At 34.8% G+C, this 22726-nt stretch overlaps 1 protein-coding gene across 10 annotated transcripts in view; it reads left to right on the top strand.

Moving 5' to 3' along the window:
- The window catches only part of CHODL (chondrolectin), a 411269-nt gene that overhangs the window by 305759 nt on the left and 82784 nt on the right, over window positions 1–22726 (top strand). For 2 of the 10 annotated variants that reach the window (XM_064380057.1, XM_064380054.1), the window contains one exon: window positions 6516–6626. The exons of 5 other annotated variants lie outside the window; for them this stretch is intronic. The gene's annotated coding sequence lies outside the window, so the exon portion shown is untranslated. Of the gene's footprint in view, window positions 1–1585; window positions 1652–6515; window positions 6627–9936; window positions 9976–22167; window positions 22185–22726 lie in introns of those variants that run through there. 3 more of the 10 variants (XM_064380058.1, XM_064380060.1, XM_012444768.3) reach the window with 3 other exon arrangements.

A 22726-nucleotide genomic window follows, 5' to 3' on the forward strand; every position in this document is an offset into this window, starting at 1 on the left:
ATATTTATATTATTTTTTCAGTGTGATTCAATCCCTCTTGTTAATTTTATTTTTGTTGCCTGTTGACTTTTGGAGTCATATCCAAGGAATCTTTGCCCAGCCTAATGTTGTGGAGTATACTATAAATAAATATGAATATGTATATAGTTATTATTTGTCAATTTAAAATGAAATTTAAATATTAATGTTTTAAAATATATATATATATATATTTTATTTATTATGCTTTAAGTTCTGGGGTACCTGTGCAGATCATGCAGGATTGTTACATAGGTATACACATGCCGTGGTTGTTTGCTGCATCCATCCCCCCACTTACATCACCTACATTAGGTATTTCTTCTAATGTTATCCCTCCCCAATCCCCCTACACCCTACTATCCCTCCCCTAGCCCCCCATCCCCCAACAGGCCCTGGTGTGTGATGTTCCCCTCCCTGTGTTCATGTATTCTCATTGTTCAATACCCATTTATGAGTGAGAATATGCGGTGTTTGGTTTTTCGTTCTTTTGTCAGTTTGCTGAGAATGATGGTTTCCAGTTTCATCCATGTTCATTCATATAAGTGGTAATGCAAAATTGAAGGAACCAGATTTTAAAGTTTACTTTTTGGGTCAACAAAGTATCAATGAAGTTCAGTATTACTCATGGATTTGTTTATGTTATTCTTGTTAAATTTAATATGAACATCAGATTAAAATATGTTTGCTTATGTTAGCCTGTTTGTTCCAGGATGATTGGCATGAAACAAGCCAACTCAAACTTGGTAGCATAAAAAGAGCTTTTATTGTGCTCATTGCTTCTATGGGTCAGGAGTTTCTGAAAGGCACAGTGGGCATGGCCCTTCTCTGCTATACAGTATCTGGGGCTTCAGTTAGAAGATTCAATAGCTAGGAGGGATGTCTGGGTCTTAGTGTCATCTGATACTTTTTCACTCATATTGTTCTTGTTCTCATGTTAACCCTTGGCTGGCAAGACCCAAAGTCTAGGAGTATCAGCAAGTATGCCTATCCTTGGCCACTCTGAGTGGCCTCTTAAGTTCCTCACAGCATGGCAGCTTACCTGCAAGTTCAAAGTTCCAAGAAGAAAGCAGAAGTTACCTTAGGAACCATGTGGGACCACTCCTGTCATTGTCCCCTCTTCTGTTGATTACAGGTGCGTCACACACCTGCTTACATGCACAAGGACTGGACATATACATCTCTCAATTGGAGGAGTGCAGAGTTTAGGTTGTAGAAGCAAGGATGTGTAAGATGGAAGATATATAGTGGCTATCTTTGAAAACACAACCTGTCATGATGTTTATGGTGTATTTATTTATTACCCTATTGAGAGAATCTTCCTAGCTGCAGTCAATATTGCTTACCGGTCATTATGCATTTGGGAATTATGCAGAAAAAAATTTTTATTTATGGTCAAAAAGGAATGAGATTATATATTCTGATAACAGTGATGAGAAGAACAAATGTTAAATTGAAAAGTACAATGATATTTTTGTTATTTAGTTCACTTGTAACATTATAGATATATTCCATTTGTACATATCTCCATGAAGACTTTATTTCTCTTCATTAAGGCAGGTTGTGTCAGCCAAACAGCAGATGGCCTAACCACAATGCCTTTAGGCAGATGTTCTCATTTGGGTCATAACATGTGAGTAAAAAATGTCATATTCTAAACTATCTCATCATCTCTAGTAATTACTGGATAACATCCAATGTTTACACAAGTCTTTTATAGCTGTGTATTATATTGGCTAGACCTAAGTACTGAAGGCTTGGTTTATAGTAACAGTAATTTGCTAAATTTGGGGATAGATTATATAACTCTATTCAATTTGATATTTATCAAATGGTCATAATCTATATAATATTTTGTACATAGAATCTAGGCATAGGATTAATATAATTACTATTAATTCTAACTTTCTGGGTTTACCATTTGTAAAGACAATGTTGGCAAAATAGATTAGAAAACTGAAAATAAAACTATTCCAGAAAAGAAGTAAAAAAAACAGAAAGGAAAGGAAAGTCAATAACAAATTGCACAATAAGAAACATTAAAATGATTTTATAGTGTGCTTTGAGGATTCATCTCAATCTTACAAGATTCCAAAAGGGTGGTTTGTTGTTGCTGCTGTTGTTTTCAGGTGCTTGCCATTAGCGGAACTTCCAGGACACTAGAAGCAAGCCGTTTTGAGTAGTTGTATTGAAAATCGAAGACAATTACTACATTTCATGAATGAGAAAAATATTCAGAGCTTGGTGTGCGATGGGTTTTGTGCAGATCATTTTCTCTCTTTCAATCTTGAGTACTATTAAATCATTCATCCTTTCTTTACTCAAACTTCAGTTTTATGAAGATGGCCTCTTTTAGCATCTGCCTGAAACTTTAACAGTGACAACAGAAGGTGCTTCACATAAAAAGTCATTATTGATGTTGCTTTGCGAGGTGTAGTAAGACAGAAGCACAGATTATTCAAAAGACTTAATTAGAAGACAGACCTTCATGTTAATTTGCACCTGCATCTTCCATTTACGTTTTCTATTCATTTTAGTTACATTCTTAGGCAATGCTATTGCTGAGAAAAATGACATTTTAAGAAAAGCATGCATCAGAATGTATATTTACTCTTCAGTTTTCTTAGTGTATTATGCATGTAGGCAAATAAAATGTGGCACATATTGCAAGTAGATTTGGGTTTTACTAACATTTGACAGCATTTTCTGGCTTTGTTTTCAGTGGAATTCCTTAAATGTGACTCCATTAACCAGACAGTTAATATATTTTAGTTTGGAGCAGTGGTTCTTAAATGCAGTCACTTTTTACCCTCGGGGACATTTGGCAATATCTGGAGACATTTTTGTCACCAGCTTGTGGGAAGAAGCCAAGGAAGCTGCCACACATACTGCAAAGCACAGGATAAGAAAGGCCTCGTGCCAACAAAGAATTACCCCGCAAAAAATGTCAACATCAGCAAGGCTGACAAACCCTGGCATAGGGCAAGAAAACTTTCAGAGTATGTTTAAACACAAATGTTTGGCAGAGATTTAACTGATATATAAAGTTGCAAATAGTGATGATTTAATATGGGAACTATTTTGTTGCCCTCCACCACCATTTATTGAAAACTTTTCTGCTGTTTTGAGATAACTGTTTTCTAAAGATGCAGTGTTAAATATTAAAATCCTTAGTTTTATAGGAGAATTTCAAATATTATTGGCGTGAATTTTTATACTAACTCATGACTTAATTGTCAAAAAAAGAAAGAATTTAAAAATAAGCTGATGATTTTTGAGAGCTTTCTACATTTGAGAACTGTGTTTAGTATTTTCGTAAGCAGAATCATCCCCCCGTTTTGCCCATGCCATAATCCTCAGAACCTGTGAGTATTACTTTGAATGGCCAATGGGGCTTCACATGTGTGATTGGGTTTAAGGACCTTGGGATACAAATGATCTGTAAGTGGGCCCAGTCTAATCTTGTGAGTCCTTAAAAATGGAGTGCTTTTCCCAGCTGTGGTCAGAGAATCAGATAGATGGCAGCCTGAGACGGTCTCAGCCTGCTGGTGCTGTTGGCTTTGAAGACAGAGGAAGAAGACCATGAGCCAAGGAATATGGGCAGCCTCTAGAACTTAGAAAAGGCCAGGAAATGTATTCTTAAAGTCTTCAGAAAGGAACACATTTTTGCCAACACTTCGCTTTTAACCTGGAAAGATCCTCATCAGAATTTAGATCTAGATAGCTGTAAGATAAAATTTTGTGTTCTTTTAAACTATTAAATTTGTGATAATCTGATATAGTAGCAACAGTAAACTCAAACAATTATTTATTGCATATCTCATTTAATCCTTTCAACAATCTTAGAACAAAGGTGCTGTCATTTTCTTTAAATAACAGGTGGAAAATTAACACCTGGACAGATAAAGTGATCTACACAAGGTCACGTAGCTGGTAAGTTAAGTGAAAAGGTCTTAAAGGCAGGAGCATTTAATTTTGAAATCAATACTCTTAGAACTGATCTCTATATTATTTTGGGGGTAAAAGCGTATTATTCCTTTTCTTTTTTCTCTTCTAACTTTTAAGTTCAGGGGTACAAGTGCAGGATACAAGTGCAGGTTTGTTACATAGGTAAACTTATGTCACGGGGGTTTGTTGTACAGATTGTTTCATCGCCTAGGTATTAAGCCTCATATCCATTAGTTATTTTTCCTTATCCTCTCCCTCCTCCCACCCTCCACCTTCCAAAAGGCCCCAGTGTGCAACCCTCTATATGTCCAAGTGTTCTCAACATTTAGCTTCCATTTATAAGTAAGAACATTAGGTTTTTGGTTTTCTGTTTCTGTGTTAGTTTGCTGAGGATAATGGCTTCCAGCTCCTCCATGTCCCTGCAAGGACATAATCTTGTTCTGCTTTTATGGATTCATAGTATTTCATGGTGTATATATGCTACATTTTCTTTATCCAGTTTATCATTGATGGGCATTTAGTTTGATTCAATGTCTTTCCTATTGTGTATAGTGCTGCAGTGAACCTAGACATACATGCATCTTTATAACAGAAAGATTTATGTTCATTTGGGTAGATACTCAGTAATAGGATTGCTGCGTCAAATGTTTTTTCTGTCTTTAGGTCTTTGAGGAATTGCCAGACTGTCTTCCACAATGGCTGAACGAATTTACACTTCCACCAACAGTGTATAAGTGTTCCTTTTTCTCCACAACCTCACCAGCATCTATTTTTTTTTTTACTTTTTAATAGTAGCCATTCTGATTGGTGTAAGATAGTATCTCATTGTGGTTTCGATTTGTATTTCTCTAGTGAACAGTGATTTTGAGCTTTTATTCACGTTTCTTGGTGCATGTATATCTGTTTTTGAAAAGTTTCTGTTCATGTCCTTTGCCCACTTTTTAATGGGGTAGTTTGTGGGTTTTTTGTTAAATTTGTTTAAGTTCCTTATAGATGTAAAGGCATAAAACACATACCGTGTGGTACTGGTTCTTTGTAAAACATGAACACTATGATTAGCTTGATCAAAGAGGCTTTTCCTGATATTTGCAGAGTTTAATTCCATCTTGCAAAGGGAAAGACATATTTTCATACATTTATACGTGTTATTTCATAAACACCTGAAGATAAAATATTTGATTTTCAATTAAGTTATAGTCATGCCTACAATGCTTTCTAGCTTCTTTCAAAGCCCTCCATTCTCTAGCTGTTGTTCATTTCTCCCGCTTTCTCTTTTCACACTTCACATCTTCCACTCAGAGTCAGCCAAATGGAACAACTTTTCGTTCCTTAAATGGAACATGCTTTCTGTTACTTATTTTTTTCCTTAGCCTTTTTTGCTATTTGCTCTGATAGAACATATTGTTCATTTCTCTGTTTGTACTCATTCTTCAAGTCTTAGATTTTTGTCATTAAATATTTCATGGAATTTTATTCTTCGAATCCTCCCTATACCCCACCATGAGGCTGTGTGTGTTTCTATTGCATTTGTACTGAACCTTTCATCAGAATTTATTTCATTCTTGCCTTGTCTGCATTTCTTTCTGGACTGAACGCTCTTAAGGGTAGGACTGTGTTCATTTATTGGTAAATATTTCCTTTTAAAAAAAATGCATGTATTCAAATATAACCTACAAACTGAAAAGTATGTGAATCCTAAGTGGAGAGCTGGTTGAGCTTTCACAAAATAACATGCACATGTTATTACCATTCACAGGATATTGTCAGTTCCCCAGAAGTGTACTACCACCCTCCATCCATAATTTTTGCTCTCTACAAGTCACCGTCCCCTCTCTCTTCTCCCTTACATACCCAGAGATAATCACTATCCTGACCTCTAATGCCATGAAATGATTTTATCCATTGTATTAGTTCGCTAAGGCTGTCATAACAAAGTACCACAAAATGGGTGGTATAAACAGCAGAAAAATATTGGCTCGTGGTTGTGGAGGCTAAAAGCCCAAAATCAAGATATTAGCAGAGTTAGTTCATTCTGAGGGCCACGAGGAAGTATTTGTTTCATTCCTGGTCCTATTTCTTGGTGGTTTGCTGACAATTTTTGGTATTTGTTGGCTTGTAGAAGTATCAACCTGATCTCTGCTTTCATATTCACATGGTGTTTTTTTTCTCTTTCTGTGTGTGTGTGTGCATGTATGTATGTGTGTGTCTGTGTCCAAATTTACCCCTTTAATAAGGACAGTGGTCATGTTGAATTAGAGTCACACACTATTCCAGTATAACTTCATATTACTTAATTACATCTGCAATGATCCTATTTCCAAAAAACGTCACATTTTGAGGTGTTGGAAGTGAAATCTTCAACATATGAATGTGACACAGAGGAAATAATTCAACCCATAATAACTATTTTTGAACTTCAATTAAATAGAATTATGTACTATATATTCTTCTATGTCATCTTCTTTGATTTGCTATTGTGTTCATGCAACTTGTCCATATTGTGTTATTAGTCATTCATTTCTTTCTTTCTTTTGGTTTTTCTTTTTTAGATAGTCTCCTCACTATGTTTCTTAGGCTGGACTCAAACTCTTGGGCTCAAGAAATCCTCTGCCTCAGCCTCCTGAGTAGCTGGGACTGCAGGTATGCACCAACATGCTCAGGTTCATACATTCGTGTTGATTGCTATACTGTGTTCCATTGAACGCTCATGCCATATCTATCTATATATCCATATTTACATTTGTATCTATCTATAGCTATCTATCTATTTATCTATCTTTCTATCTATCTATCATCTATATCTATATAGCCATTCTACTGAAAGGATACTAGAGTGTTTACAGTTTGAGGCTATGGCATATAGTGCTGCTATAAAAATTTTTGCACATGGGTTTTGGTACATATATGTAAGTGAATATTTTGAATTATGATGTCAGGAAAGCAACTTATTTACACTTTAATAGCATTTCTAAATGAATAAATGTCAAAGTTTGCGTGGAGGAGTCAAGTATTTCTCTAAATTTGCTTCTTAGAATATTAGTTTTAGAGGATCTTAATAGGTATCACTTTCTAAAAAAGTTATATGACTAAAAACATTTGGAAATATTGGACTGAACAAATTAAAGCATTTTGTTTGTTCTTCTTAGTTATAACTGCAGAATTTTTTAATTGCCTTTTTCCCCCTAAAGAATAAATATGAAAGACAGTTCTCAAATTTGACAGGGAAGCTTTTTTTGTTTGTTTTAGGAAAGATATCGCTAGAACCAAAATCTGCTAGGCTCTATACTTTGTTACTAAATGGGTATTAGGTTTTCTCTTTTCAAATTGTATATTATTAAATCTTTGGAAAATTACTTAAACCTAAGAGTGTCAGGGGGATAAAATATGGTTTGGATTATAGTTCATTTGCTAACTTAAATTTTCACATTTTTGCTTGTGTGGGGGCTAGTTTAAGTTTCTTGAGGTATTGTTTATATTTTAATGAAAATCTCAATTTTTAGAGGGGAATTTCTTATGGACAGGTTTCTGTGATTTAATAAAAAGGCTTTCATTATAAAGAGAAGCCTCAAAACTTAGCAGGAATACTGATTAATCAACCACAGCTAAGCACACGTTATCGTTTTACTGATCCCCAGTGTGATTAATGCTTAAAAAAAGAACAACCCCATTTAAATTCCCTTTTCAACTTCATTTGTTGTACCACAATGGATTAAACGCTTGCAAAAGAAGTTGTTTCCATTGTCTATCTTAAAAGAATTAAATTTTAATTACAAAATACATTAAATCTGTATATTAATTAAGTGGTTTTGGGTTGCAGTAGTCCAGGCATCAGCACTATTCCTGATGTCTCATTTTGCTGACTGCAGGCTGAAGGAAAGCTTGCCCCAGACAGCAGCAACAGGACCCAGGCTGCCAAGCAGCACAGGGCCAAACAAAAGGGCTTGCACCTCAATTAAATTGAAAGTCTCTGAGCTGCTCTTTCAATCCAGATGGCAAGTAAATTCAGATCTTCAGGAGGGATTTAATTAAGATATATTCATTGCAAGCATGAAGCCAGGAATTCAATCTCAAGGAAGCTTAAAAAATTACAGTGGCACTTCAGAATAACTACAACATAAGTAGGATCTAGACCACTCAAAAGTCAAGGATCTGGTTTCCAATATAACTCTTCATTCTCTTCTACACAACTGAGGAGTCTGGTGCTTTTGGCTAGTGTAGTCAACTTAATTTTTTTTTATTGGTGGTTAAAAGCAAAGGCTTTGGACTTAGACAAATTTAGTTTCAAAGGTAAGCCTTGCCAATCACTAATTCCATGACTTAACTTTTCCTGTAACTTCTGTTTCTTCAATTGTTGGATGAGTATGACATCTACATCATAAGATTTTTGTGAGGATCGAATGATAAATATCCTAATGATTCTCAAGTTTGTATCATTAACCCTGGCCTTCCCTCAGCTCCAAACCTGTCTATCTAACTGCTTATTTGACATTTCTACTTAGATTTGTGATTGGCATCTCAGACTTAAATTAGCTAAAACAAAACTGTTGATTACTCCGAACCCAGAACCCTGTGCGTCCCACAGTTCTCTGTTAGAATGGTTCCGCCATCCAGCCAGCCGCTCAAGCCAAAAAGCCAGGAGTTACCATTCTCTTTCTGTGTTCTCCCCTAATTGATTCTGTTGACTCCACCTCTGATATATATCTTGAATATCTGGAATATGTCCACTTTTTTCTATCTCTATTGCCATCACACTAGTACTGTGTACCAAGCTTAGTGGTACTGATATTTTGGAATGGACAATTCTTTAGCATGGGGATTGTCTTGTGCATTATAAGGTGCTTAGCAGCATCTCTGACCCTATTCACTAGATGTCAGTAGCATTCCCCAAGTTGTGAAACAAACATGTCTCGAGACATTGACAGTCATCATTTGGGAGAAAAAAGTCAACTCTAGTTGAGAACAACTGTACTCATACAAGTCATCATTCCCTCTTGACAAAAAATCACCATCACAAAACTCACTTGTATTTTGTATTTGTTTTTATTTTGTTGATCGACTTTAGTTTTTCTGTTTTATAATCATGTGATTCATCATTTTAAATACAGATAATTTTGCCTCCTTTTAAAAGTCTTTAAAGTGCTTTTCCTTTGACTTTTAGTACATATTCTGGTATCTGTTGTTGCATATAAAAACTCAAACATAATCGTTTGAAACAGCAATAGTATTTATTTGGCTCAAAAATCTGCAATTTGAGCAGCAGTTGGTAAAGACAGATCACCTGTGCTCTGCTCAGGGAAGCAGGGATGGTTAAAAGTCTGGACAATGGGCTGCTTTGCAACATGGTAGACAGCTTCCAAGACAGAGTCTCTCAAGAAGGAGGGAGCCACGTGAAGCCAAACTGCCTCTCAGAACCTAACTTCAGAATTCAAATGGCGTCACTTCTGTTGTTTTTTATTTATCAAGAGGGTCATAACCACCTTCCATCTTTCAGTGGCAGGGGAAATAAATCTCCACCTGTTAATGAGAGAATGACAAAGTCCTAGAAGAGTGTATTGAATTAAATGATTCCTGTGGCCATTTTGAGAAAATACTACCTGCTATACTCTTATTTTAAGATGAATGTTAAGTTGGAACTTATTGTTTTGTTTTTAACTTAGAAAGTATATTGACTTTTGGTTCCATATTACAAGTTATTACAGACTTGGGGCTTAAAACAATAAAAATTTATTCTGTGATTTCTATAGATCAGAAATCTGGGCTCACCTTAGCTGAATTCTCTACTCAGGGTTTCGTAAGGTTTGAATCAAGCTCTCAGCCAGGCTGCACTCTTTCTGGAGGTAGGAGTTGTTTTTTAAATTAAATTAAATTAAATTTTTATTTTTTGAGATGGACTTTTGCTCTTGTTGCCCAGGCTGGAGTGCAGTGGTGTGATCTCAGCTCACCACAACCTTCGCCACCCGGGTTCAAGCCATTCTCCTGCCTCAGCCTCCCAAGTACCTGGGATTAAAGGTATGTGCCACCATGCCTGGCTAATTTTGTATATTTAGTAGATGAGGTTTCTCCATTTTGGTCTCTTTTTTTAGTTCTTATGATTGATGGTAGAAATCAGTTCTGTGTGGCTCTAGGGCTGAGGATCCTGTTCTCTTGCTGTTTGTCAGCTGGCGACGCTCTTAGTTCCTAGGATCTGATCACAGTTTCTTCCTTGCCACATGTGCCCCACAAGCTCTCCACCTCTTATACTTCAAATGTACCTTCCAGGGAAGTTCTAGGTGCTCTTATGATTAGGACAGCCTCCTTTGGAGGATTTTCCTTTTGATTAACTAAAAATCAGCTGACTAGTAACCTTAATTATACATACAGAATCCCTTTTGCCATGTAACATGGTACAATCAAGGGAGCAATACCTCTCATCATTACAGGTTCTAACTATGCTCAAAGGAAGGGAGTTGTATGAAGCATGAACATTAGGAAGTAGAAATCTTGGGGTTCATCGTAGAATTCTGCCTACCAGAGAATGTTCATAACATTTCTCCATTAGACAATGCTAACTCTGGTTTTGAGATATATGTAAGTGTGTCTGTATGATATAAAGGGTGTCTATTTCTATTTCACAACACATCTTTTGTCTTGCGAATTATTTTGTTAAATTTTATTAATAGATTTTCAGATTTTATCAACTTGATGTTCTTGAAGTGACCTCACTTGATATTACTGAATACCTTTGTACTATAATATTATTTATTAATTTAAATCATTACTTGTGGATAACCTTGATCCTGTAGATTCCTCTTATTGCCCTGTCTTAGTTTTGGGACCAATGTCATGTGGAAATGTGAAGAATTTCCCATCTTAAAATACTTTGAGTGTTTTAAACAGCAATGGAGTTTTCTGTTCCATGAATGTTTGCTAGTATGCACCTATGAATATAGTAAGCCTAGAAATTTCTGAGGAATTTTTTATAGAAATGGAAGTAGACTTCTTACTTTTTTTTAGTTTCTCTCCTGGTAAAACAACTTGTTTTTCTACTTCAGAGTCAGTTTGGTAATTTATGTTTTAAAAATATGTTTATTTAATCAGGTTTTCAAAGATAGTTGTATACAGGTGAGAAAAAATTCAATCTTAGAATTATTTAGTCTTTTAAAATAAAAAGTTATTTCACCATTCCTCTTTCTAAGTGTGTGTGTGTGTGTGCGTGTGTGTGCGCACGCGTGCACGCACGCCTGTGTGTGTATGTTTTGGATGAAGGGGCAGGAAAGAGTTTTTACTGAGGTGTTTTTAAATTAAGATTTCTAAAAGGATCAGCTCTTTGATTTATTTCTACCATTTTAAAATTCACCACTTCATCTTTTTATCTCTGCTTAGTTTTTCCTTTTATTTTTGTTATTTAAACTAACTTTGAAACCAGCCTATGATGTAAGTAGGCTATCTGTACCCTTTTGTAAATGAGAAAACTGAGACCTGGTGTGATGGTTAATATTGTCAACCTGATTGAATTGAAAAATACAAACTGTTCATTGTTCCTTTGTATATCTGTGAGAGTGTTGCCAAAAAAGATTAACATTTGAGTCAGTGGACTGGGAGAGGCAGACCCACCCTCATTCTAGGCAGGCACCATCTAATCAGCTACCAGCGTGGCTAGGATAAAAGCAGGCAGAGGAACATAAAAAGACTAGACTGGCTTAATCTTCTGGCCTCCATCTTTCTCCTGTGCTGAATGCTTCCTGCCTTCAAATATCGGACTCCAAGTTCTTCAGCTTTTGGACTCCTGGACCTACACCTGGAGCTCTCATACCTTCCAACCACAATCTGAAGCCTGCACTGTTGGCTTCCCTATTTTTGAGGTTTTGAGACTTGAACTGACTTCCTTGCTCCTCAGCTTGCACATGGCCTATTGTGATCACCTTGTGATCATGTGAGTCAGTACTCCTTAATAAAGTATTTTTTATATGTACATCTATCCTATTAGGTCTGTCCCTCTAGAAAACCCTGACTAATATATCTGGCGAGGCTGACTAACATGTCTCTGGTCATAGTCAGTGGGTGGCAGCATTTAAGTTTAAATCCAAGCATTCTTGCTTCAGGACTTGAGTTGTCAACACTAGTAATTGTCTATCTTTTTTATTTTAGCCATTCTAGTGTGTGTGAAGTGGTATCTCATTTAATGATTAACGATATTAAACATCTATTGTGTCTATTGACCATTAATATGTCTTCCATGGAGAAATACCTATATTCAAATAATTTGCCTATTTTAAAATTTGGTTGTCTTTTTATTGTTGAATTGTAAGAGTTCTTTATATATTCTGGATACTAATTCCTTATCGAATGTATGAATTGCAAATATTTTATTCTATTACATGGGTTGTCTTTGGACTTTCTTGATGATGTCTTTTGAATCCATGCTTTAATATTGATGAAGTAAACGTTATGGTTTTTTTTCTTTTGTCACTTGTGCTTTTATGTAATGTCTAGGAAACATTGACTAATGCAAGATCACAAATATTTATGTGTGTGTGTGTGTGTGTGTGTGTATATATATATGTATATTTAAGAGTTCTATAGGTTTAGCTCTTACATATAAATTTATGGCTTATTTTGCATTACATTTTTTTCTTTTTCTTTTTGAGGCATCTTACTCTGTTGCCAGGCTGGAGTGCAGTGGTGTGATCTTGGCTCACTGCAACCTCCACCTCCCGGATTCAAGTGATTCCCCTGCCTCAGCCTCCTGAGTAGGTGGGATTACAGGCATGTGCCACCACGCCCAGCTAATTTTTTGTATTTTAGTAGAGACGGAATTTCACCATGTTGGCCAGGATGGTCTTGTTTTCCTGACCTTGTGATCCACCTGCCTTGGCCTCCCAGAGTGCTTGCATTACAAGAGTGGGCCACCGTGACTGGCCTAATTACCTCTTTTATATGATGTATGATTGGGGTTCAGTTTCTTTCTTTTACTTGTGGGTATCTAGTTGTTCTAGTCTTTGATGTTTGAATTCTGATAATACAGTCCATAGAGAGTAAGTTGGGAAGTGTTTCCTCTTCACTTTTTTTTGGCAAGAGTTTGTGAAGAATTGGTCTTACTTCTTTAAATGTTTGACAGAATTCACCAGTGAAACCATCAAAGGCTATGCTTTTCATTGTAAAAAAATTTTTATTACTAATTTAATCCTTATTGTTATAGGTTGATTCAGATGTTTTATTTTTTCTTGAGTCAGTTTTGGTATTTTTTTGGTGTCTTTCTAGAAAATTGCCCATTTTGTTTATTTAACTTTTTAATATGTAATTGTGAGTTATATTCTTTAACTCTTATTTTTGTAAGGTAACTAGTAATGTTCCCTCTTTCATTACTGGTTTAGTAATTTGAGTCTTCTCTTTCTTGATTAATCTACCTAAAGTTTTGCCATTTTCTTGATCTTTTTTATTAACTTCATCTATTTATGTATCCTTATACCAAGACCACATTATCTTGATCACTGTAGCTTTGTAGTAAGTTTGGAAGTCAGGAAATGTGAGTCTTTGGAACCACAGGATTCAAACTACAACTTCTTTTTTAAAACTGTTTCTATTGTTTTTCTATTTTTCATTAATTTCTGCTGTAATCTTTATTTTTTGCTTATTTTTGTTTAGGTTCCACTGATTTTTCTAAATTTTTAAAGGGATGATTTTTGATTTTAGGTTTTCTTTTAATATAGGATTAAAATATGATCATTTTTCAGCTGTCAGTTTCTCTCTAAGCACTGCATTAGGTGTATTCCATAGAATTTGCTGGGTTTGTTTTTATTTTCACCCATCTCAAAGTTTTTCTGAATATCCTTGTGATTGATTCTTTGACTAATTTGTTTTTTAGGACTGTATTATTTAACTTTCATGTATTTGTAAAATTTCCAAATTTCCTTCTGTTATTGCTCTCTAGCTATTAAATCCTTACATTTCTGTTTTGAATTTTGTACTGATTGTGTTATCCATTACTGAAAATGAGATATTGGATTCCAGATTTTCTTTAATTGTCTATGTTTCTCTTCAATCCTATCAGTTTTTATTTCTTGCATTTTGGGGCTTTTTTGGTTCATGTATATTTTTTTAATGTCTTTCTGATGGAGTGACTCCTTTACTGTTATCAAATATCTTTGTTTTTAGTAATAAGTTTTTATTTTAAAGCCTATTTTGATATTAGTATACCCTTGCAGTTCTCCTTTGGTTGCTCTTTGTATAGTATATAATTTTTCATCTTTTATTTTCAAATTAGTTTGTGTCTTTGAATCTAAACTTGTGGACAGAAAATAGTTACATGTCACTTTTTTCCTTCGCCAATCTGTGTGTTGACTGGCGTATTTCAAGCATTTACATTTAATGTAATTGCTGATTAAACAGTCTGCCACTTTGATTTTTATTTTCTATAAGTTTTATGTCTTTTTTGTTTTATATGACTCTATTAATGACTTATTTGGGATTAAATAGGTATTTTCTGTGTACTGTCTTAATTCCTTGTAATTTCCTTATTTTTATCTTTTTAATGGTTGTCCTGGGGATTACAATTAACGTCTTAGTCTATATCACTCTATTTCAGTTAATACCAACTTAATTTCAACTATATATCAAAATTTCACTCTTATATAACTTCATTTTCTCTCTATCCTTTGGACTATTGTCATTCATGTGAAACTTTATACATTATAAATCTATCAAAATAGTTCTCTATGATGTTTTATGCAATTTTCTTTTAAATTGGTTAGAAGAAAACAATTACAAATGAAAAATTCAATTATATTGTCTTTAACTGAGACAGTTAACTTTACTATTACACTTTATTTTCTTCCTGGGATTTGAGTTATTGTTTAGTTTTCTTTTATTTTAGCCTGACACTCTTTCTTTAGTGTTTGTCATGGAGCAGTTGTACTAATGTTAATTCTGTTAGTTTATGTTTACCTGGAGATGTATAAATTTTGTCTCTGTTTTTGAAGGATAGTTTTGCTGAGTATGATATTTTTCTTTGGCAGACTTACTTTAGGATTTTTACTTCAAATTTTTGGTAATTTTTAACTCCATAATTTCTGGGTTATTTTTAAATTGATAGTCTCTATTTTATGAGACATTGTTCTCTTCTTCCCTTTGTTCTTCACACATTGTTGTCTTTAGTTCTTTCAATATGTTTACAACAGCCAGTTTAAAATATTTGTTTAGCAACTTTAATGCTTGGATATCTTTAGGGACAGTTTTACTGATTAATTATTTTTCCTGTTATAAGGCCATCCATCCTGTTTCTTTGCATGTCTTACAATTCTTTGGTGGAAAATTGGACATATTAAATAATATGGCATTTCAACTATGAGATAGGTCTCCCCCTTATAATCTAGTCAGTTTGTTGTTTTTGTCTTGTAGTTGCTGCTGCTGTTGCTGGTCTTATCCTTTGTCATATGTGTCCACTAGGTCTCTTCTCAGTTAGCTTACTGGCCAGCTAGTGATTGGATTGGACAGAATTTTTCTTAAATGCCTTGAAATATGTCTCCTTTCCTATTTCAAGGGACTTTTTAAGAATGTTGGCACATACCTTCAATTTTCTGGCAATTTACAACTGTATTTTAATCTTCACCTTCTACCTATACAGATCCTCAAGGTTAGCCACATGTGAGAAATTAGGGACTTTCCATGCCTCTCCCAGGCAGAAACACAGCTTTACATACTTTCATGACCATCTAAGTTCCCAGGAATATGTCAGATTTTTCAAAATCTCCTATGAGCATCTCATCCCACAGCTTTTCCTTTTAAGTTATTTACTTTTTCTTTTAAGCCTCTTATTTGCTCCATTATCCCTGCTTTAAGCAGGTATTGTGTTAGACAGTTACCACTGTTTTTTATTTTTCTGACAAACCTTGGGAAAAGGTTATTCACACTGAGTGAGCTCAGAACCAGATTAAATAAAGACAAGTCCTGTGAGTGGAGGTTTCCAGGAAGCAGCCAGACAGGTCCAATAATGACATTTCTATGGGAATAGGGTTTTTGGGTTTAGAAAAGTTCTAAATCTATTTTGCCCCAACCAGTGGCTGCTAGGCTAGAGTTCTTATATCTATCTTTATTGTACAACTATTTATTTTTTCAAGATCACTTCAGAGCTAGAGAGAAAGCGATGGGATTAATTCACATTAAAATACAATGAAGCCAGCTTTCCTTACCAAGATTCAGCCATTTTTAAAAAATGGAATAAACACTCTTCAAATTAATTATTTACAGAGTTTTGAAAAAGTTGATTCTGACAATTTTTACTAGTGTTCTTATCATTTTTACAGAAGAATGGATCTTCAGAAGTCCTTGTTTCCTCAGTGCAGAAGTCCCATCTTCTATGTGGTTTTCTCTGCTGTGTAACAACCACAAATTTTGACCTAAAACAACACCCATTTTTATTGTCTGTCAGTTATAGAGGTCAGAATTGTGAGCACTGCTCAGAAGGGTTCTTTTTTTTTTTTTTTTTTTTGAGACGGAGTCTCGCTCTTGTTACCCAGGCTGGAGTGCAATGGCGCGATCTCGGCTCACCGCAACCTCCGCCTCCTGGGTTCAGGCAATTCTCCTGCCTCAGCCTCCTGAGTAGCTGGGATTACAGGCACGCGCCACCGTGCCCAGCTAATTTTTTTGTATTAGTAGAGACGGGGTTTCACAATGTTGACCGGGATGGTCTCGATCTCTCGACCTCGTGATCCACCCGCCTCGGCCTCCCAAAGTGCTGGGATTACAGGCTTGAGCCACCGCGCCCGGCCCAGAAGGGTTCTTTACTCAGAGTTTCTGAAAGGCTGAAATCAGGGTGCCATTTTGGGGTAGATTCCCATCTGGAACTGTGGTCCTCTTCCAAACCAGTGAATTCTGCCATTCAGTTTACTGGTGGAATTCAATTATTTGCAGCTTTAGATCTGAGAGACTCTCAGCTCCTCGAGGTCCCCCAACCCAATAGGCAGTTAAGAACATGGCTTTTTTGCTTCTTTGAAACCAGAAATATAATATTCCTTTAACTTCTTACACCTCTGACCTATATACCCTGTGTTAAAAAGCTTATCTGCTTATGCAGCTTCATCCAGGATAATATCTCCATTAGTTAACCTAGATTCAATTGATTAGGTACTTTAATTACACCTTCTAAATCTCTTCATCTTTGTCATATAACATGATATAATCACAGGAGGGATATTTCATCACCTTTGCCATTTTCATTTTTCAGGAGCAAATTATAGGTCCCAATCATACTCATGAAGAAGGCACTATTCAAGGTCATGGGTCATTGGGATTGTCATAGAATCCTGCCTACCTTACATAGTAAATTACAAGAATCTTTTATTTTGTTAATTGGTTCAGTCATTTTTTAATGTATGTATTTGTTATCTTCATAACATAATAATCACATCAAGCATTATTGTAGAGTAATAGCATACTCACTATATTCCAAATGACAAAACCTAATGCTAGTCATAATCTAATGCTTAGTGTGACAAGAGCAAGTTCTTGTCAAGTATGGTCTTTTCGAGGCTTGCTTATGTTGGAGATTTACTACTGACACTACACAAATATATTTTGCTGCTTTCATTCTGCTCTCAATGGCTTAGTCAATAATCAAAAGTCTATGCTATCTATATTGGTCTTCTTCCAATATAAATATTTTTTCTTGTTAAGAAAGAATGAGGAAATATTTATATAGTTAATACCAAGCTTCCCATGAATGGGTTATTTTCTCAGAGTGTTTTATATGAGGAGTAATGTTGAGCTTCACAGGGTGAAGTTATCCCTTTTAGATGTAAGTAAAAGCTGAATTTAAATTTATGCAACTGAATGAAAATTGTAATGGACATGTTTGACTCATTCTTGACTTGTTTATAAGATAGTTATAATACATAATACTCCTATGTATCCCTGATAATGTTAAAAATTTTAAAAACTAGTTTATAAAATGAAATGTCAAAATACCTTCACAGAGAAAAAAAATATAAATAACCATCTGTACTGTTCCTTAATAGTTTTTTTGGGGGAAGTAGAAGGGGAAATAAATATAGGATATATATGTCAAGTCTCTCAGAGTAGTGGTGTTTCACTTGTTTTCATTCACATTATGAAAGAAAATCCTGTGTTGAAAAACAATAAAAAATAATGCAACACTAGATATAGAGATTGTATTTGGAAATCACATATACATAGCACACAAAATGACTTTTTCTTGCAATTATTTTTGTACTAGGTAAAGTGCTATTCCAAGAATTTGATTCAATACCTACTAGTTTTCTTTGAAATTTAATGCTAAAGCTCTAATTAAATGAAATTTTTATGACAACAATAATTCTAAAATTCTTTAAGGACCACATTGAATTATAAAACACAGTCACTGTTAGCCATTAACTTTCATACTTAAGGCCAAGTTTATAAGCTTTTCTTAATTTGTCATTTTTTTGAAGATACAGTTATTGCTGACAAGGCTTTTGGAGATAACTAATGGATGAATGTATGAGTGTGCAAAAAATATGTTAAAATGATTAAATGGATTTTTTTAATCGGAAAGAACTGGACTGGAAAGTTCCACTTAAATCAATGAGGGAAACATAGTCTCACGTTCTAACCTGGCAGAGCTTGTTTGTCAGGCCTGGACAAGGATAAAACTATACCTTATTTTGTGCCGCAGAAGTAGTCCTGAGGGTTTGCTTGTTCTTTGTGGTTTTGTAGATCAAACCATATTTAGAATGTAAGATAGATGCCTAGATATAAAGGCGTTTTAGCAAATTCTTAGAGTAAATCATTGTGGTTTAGCATGCAGACTCTGAAAGAGTATCTGTGCTCAAATCCTTGATTTTTTACTTTTAAATATATTTCTTTTAGCAAGACAAACTTCCCCCTTGTTTCTTTATTTGTGAAATGCATATAATACTAGTTGATACCCCATACATTTGTACACAGGATTGAGTTAATTCTGTAAAGCACTTAGACTAATGTGAATATTGTATGAAGTAGTTATTACCTTCTGTTAAAACATTTATAGTGTGATTGTTCAGCTTTTATAAATTGAGGTTGTCTAAATTGCAGTATAGACGCATTAATGACAGCTGGTAAAGGAATCCTCATTTACGATGGTATCTTATATACCCTTCCAGTGTCTTTTTTTCTTTTTCATCTATTTATTCATCTGGCAAATAATTTCAGAGATGCCACTGTGTACCAGGTAGTGGTGGCTCACGCTTATAATCCCAGCACTTTGGGAGGCTGATGCCGGCAGATCATGAGGTCAGGAGTTCAAGAACAGCCTGGCCAACATAGTGAAACCCTGCTTCTACTAAAAATACAAAAAATTAACTGGGTGTGGTGGTGTGTGCCTGTAATCCCAGCTACTCGGGAGGCTGAGGCAGGAGAATCACATAAACCCAGGAGGTGGAGGATGCAATGAGCCGAGATTGTGCCATTGCACTCCAGCCCAGGCAACAGTGTGAGACTGTCTCAAAAAAAAAAAAAAGAAAAAAGAAAAGAAAGGCATTGTTTTTTCTCTCATGAAATTTATAATCAGATAAAGGAGACAGATGAAAAAGCAGCTAATAAATGAAATACAGCTTGTAAGAAATTCTATGGAACAAACAAACAGTACTGAGACAGAGAATAGCAAAAGAGGAGCTGTTACTGGATAATCTGGGAAGGGCTCTTTGAGGAGATGACATTCAAACTAACTGGGAATTTTAAGAGCCAGAGAGTTGCTGGCACAAGATTCTAGACATGTGAAAGAAAGTCATGAAAGACCTTGGCTTGTTAAAAGAACTAAAGACGACCTCATGATGATAGTGGAGAAAACAAACCTTTTCTTTTTGTGAAGGGATCAAAAGTTCAGTTTTACATATATTAATTTTGTTAAGTGTTTTAGACATCCAAACAGATGTATAGTAGTAGTTAAATATATAGATCTAAAAAAAGAGTCTGAGCATGGAGAAATAGTTGGAATATAATGGCATGTCGGTTATATTTAAATCCATTTGACTGAATAAAGTCACCTAAGGAACAAGTTTATAAAAAGAAGATCAAGGACTGAAAAAGCAGGAACAAAAACATTTAGAGATAAAGTTAGAAGAATTAGCAAATAAGTATGTGAAAAAGAAGCTTAATAAGATGAAGAAAATCTGGAGGATTTTCTTTAGGTCCATTATTAGATATACAGTTAAGACCATCATGTAGTCTGTTAGTTATATCTGTTTCATAACATCAAAGGCTAGATCCTGCTAAAACAGTGTGATGAGATTTCATGTTCATTGTGCATAATTTTTATACTAGAGCTAAAGACATAAATAGTTACTGTCAACAACAGGTAGAAAATGAACACCTATAAATAAATTTCATAATTTACCCTTGTTCTGAGATATGCATAATAAAATGCACCATTGCCTCCCTTGTGTTGGCAAATACAATTAATTCCTTCAGAGTAGATAAGTTTTGTTTGAGTTATTTGACCTCTTTATCTAATGCTACCTGTTGTCTTTGAGTTCAAGCAAAATTAGTATTTTTTCCAAAGATTAAAAACTATTGCAGAAAAGTGTGCTTGAAATAAATGTTTTTTTTTTTTTTTTTTTTTTTTTTTTTTTAGACGGAGTTTCGCTCTTGTTACCCAGGCTGGAGTGCAGTGGTGCGATCTCGGCTCACCACAACCTCCGCCTCCTGGGTTCAGGCAATTCTCCTGCCTCAGCCTCCTGAGTAGCTGAGATTACAGGCATGCGCCACCATGCCCAGCTAATTTTTTGTATTTTTAATAGAGACGGGGTTTCACCATGTTGACCAGGATGGTCTCGATCTCTTGACCTCGTGATCCACCCGCCTTGGCCTCCCAAAGTGCTGGGATTACAGGCGTGAGCCACCGTGCCTGGCCCGAAATAAATGTATTTTTAAGGCAAGGCTAAATAGATTCAACTTCAGTGGCAATTTGAAACCAAAAAGACTTTATTGAAAGGGAGGAATGTTACGATCAAAGATGTAATTTAGGAACATGAATTTATAGGTAGCATGAAGGAGGAGTAGGAGAAGAGAGATTGGAGGCAAGAGTACAAGGATGACCAAGAGGGGATGAAGATGTGAACCACAAGACGGGCAACATAAGGAAGACGAAAAGAGGAAAATAAACACAACACTCATTGCAGAAAGAAAATAAAACTTTGTTATAGGTTGTTGGGGTAAGGGATTAAAAGGAACCCATTATTTCCAGAGAGTCTTGAGCTATGATGTTAATTACAAAATGTTACTAAAATTATATTGAGATAAAGATTTAAATCAAGAATACACCCCAATTCCTGATTTCTTCATCAAAAGAATCTGAAGTGTGATAATAATGATACAAATATTAACACTAACAAGGGCAGAATTTCCTATAGCATTCAGTGTATGCTAAGTGCCACACCAAGGGAATTAGATACATTATGGTAAATCCTGCAAATAGCTCTGCAAGGCAGGCATTATTAAAACTAACTGAGGTTGAAAAAGTTTATGTTAGTTGTTTAACATTCTCAAACAGCAAATAAATGGAATAACTGAGATTTAAATAATCCAGTTTCTTCTTACTCTATAGTCTAGCTCTTTCCTTTATGGGGACATTTATCATTTGCTTCTTTTATATTTTTTTCTGTGTATGTAGCTTCAGCATAATTCTTGGCACACAAGATTTACAAAATTATATTTTGACTTTGTCTCAGTGAAATCCATGATGATGTGCCACGATGGGCAATTTAGTATTAATCTACTTCACAAACAAATTATCTTTCTGACCCAAAATTGAAATACAATCATACTTCATAGACAGAGGGAAAATGCCAGAAAACATGCCAACATTTGTGAACAAACCAGTGCCATAATCGATGTGTTAGGTTTCTCTAGGTTAAACTAATTATCCAAATTTTGTCCATTTTAAGATTTACTTAGTTATATTAATTATCTACTTGACAACATTAATGAATTATTTAAGATACACTTTGAAGAAAAATTAACTGAGTTTATTTCATTGGTTTAGAGTGGCATATCACTGGTAAATTAATTATAGTACATTTTCAGGAAAGGTTAATTGAGTTTATTCAACTGGTTTAAAATAAACAAATTTATTAATCTTTGAGAAAGGTATTTACTAAGTCCAAATAAAAATGCCTATTTTCATTGAGAGCACTGCAGTGATGTTTCTAAGTATTTTCATTTCCTCTCCAATTTCCAGAATAAATATAACCTTGAGAAATTCACTTGGGGTAAGTATTAGGCATCAGTCTTAAGATTGCTAATACTTAACTCAGAGGTCTCCTAGTTGACTAAGTGTAAAGCCACCATTTTTACATTGTAATTTTCTAATATAATTCAAATTATACTCTGTGATATAAATTTCATAGCTATATACTAGACACAAGTTAATTATTTTCATGAGGTTGTTTGAAAAATCTGTGTTCTACAATATTGCCTTAGATTATATGAATTTTAGTGACATGAGGTGACAGTGGTAACTATAGGTACTGTTTTCTGCTTTGCAGTAATTTGCCTTATCTTTTTCCTTTCCATGTCCAAAAATACATTTCAGAAATTTTTATTTCAAATTATCACCAATTCATAACTCATAACTATAATTGACTGCTGAACAATGTGGGACTCAGGAGTGCTGGCCTCCTTTCCAGTTAAAAATTTATGGATAACTTTTGACTCCCCCAAAACTTAACTAATGATAGTCTATTGTTGACTGGAAACCTTACTGATAACATAAACTATTAATTAACACATATTTTATGTGTTATATGTATTA

The sequence above is a fragment of the Aotus nancymaae genome, unplaced genomic scaffold, assembly GCF_030222135.1.
Source record: "Aotus nancymaae isolate 86718 unplaced genomic scaffold, 86718_ANA_hifiasm-v0.15.2.pri h1tg000022l_1, whole genome shotgun sequence".
NCBI lineage: Eukaryota > Metazoa > Chordata > Mammalia > Primates > Aotidae > Aotus > Aotus nancymaae.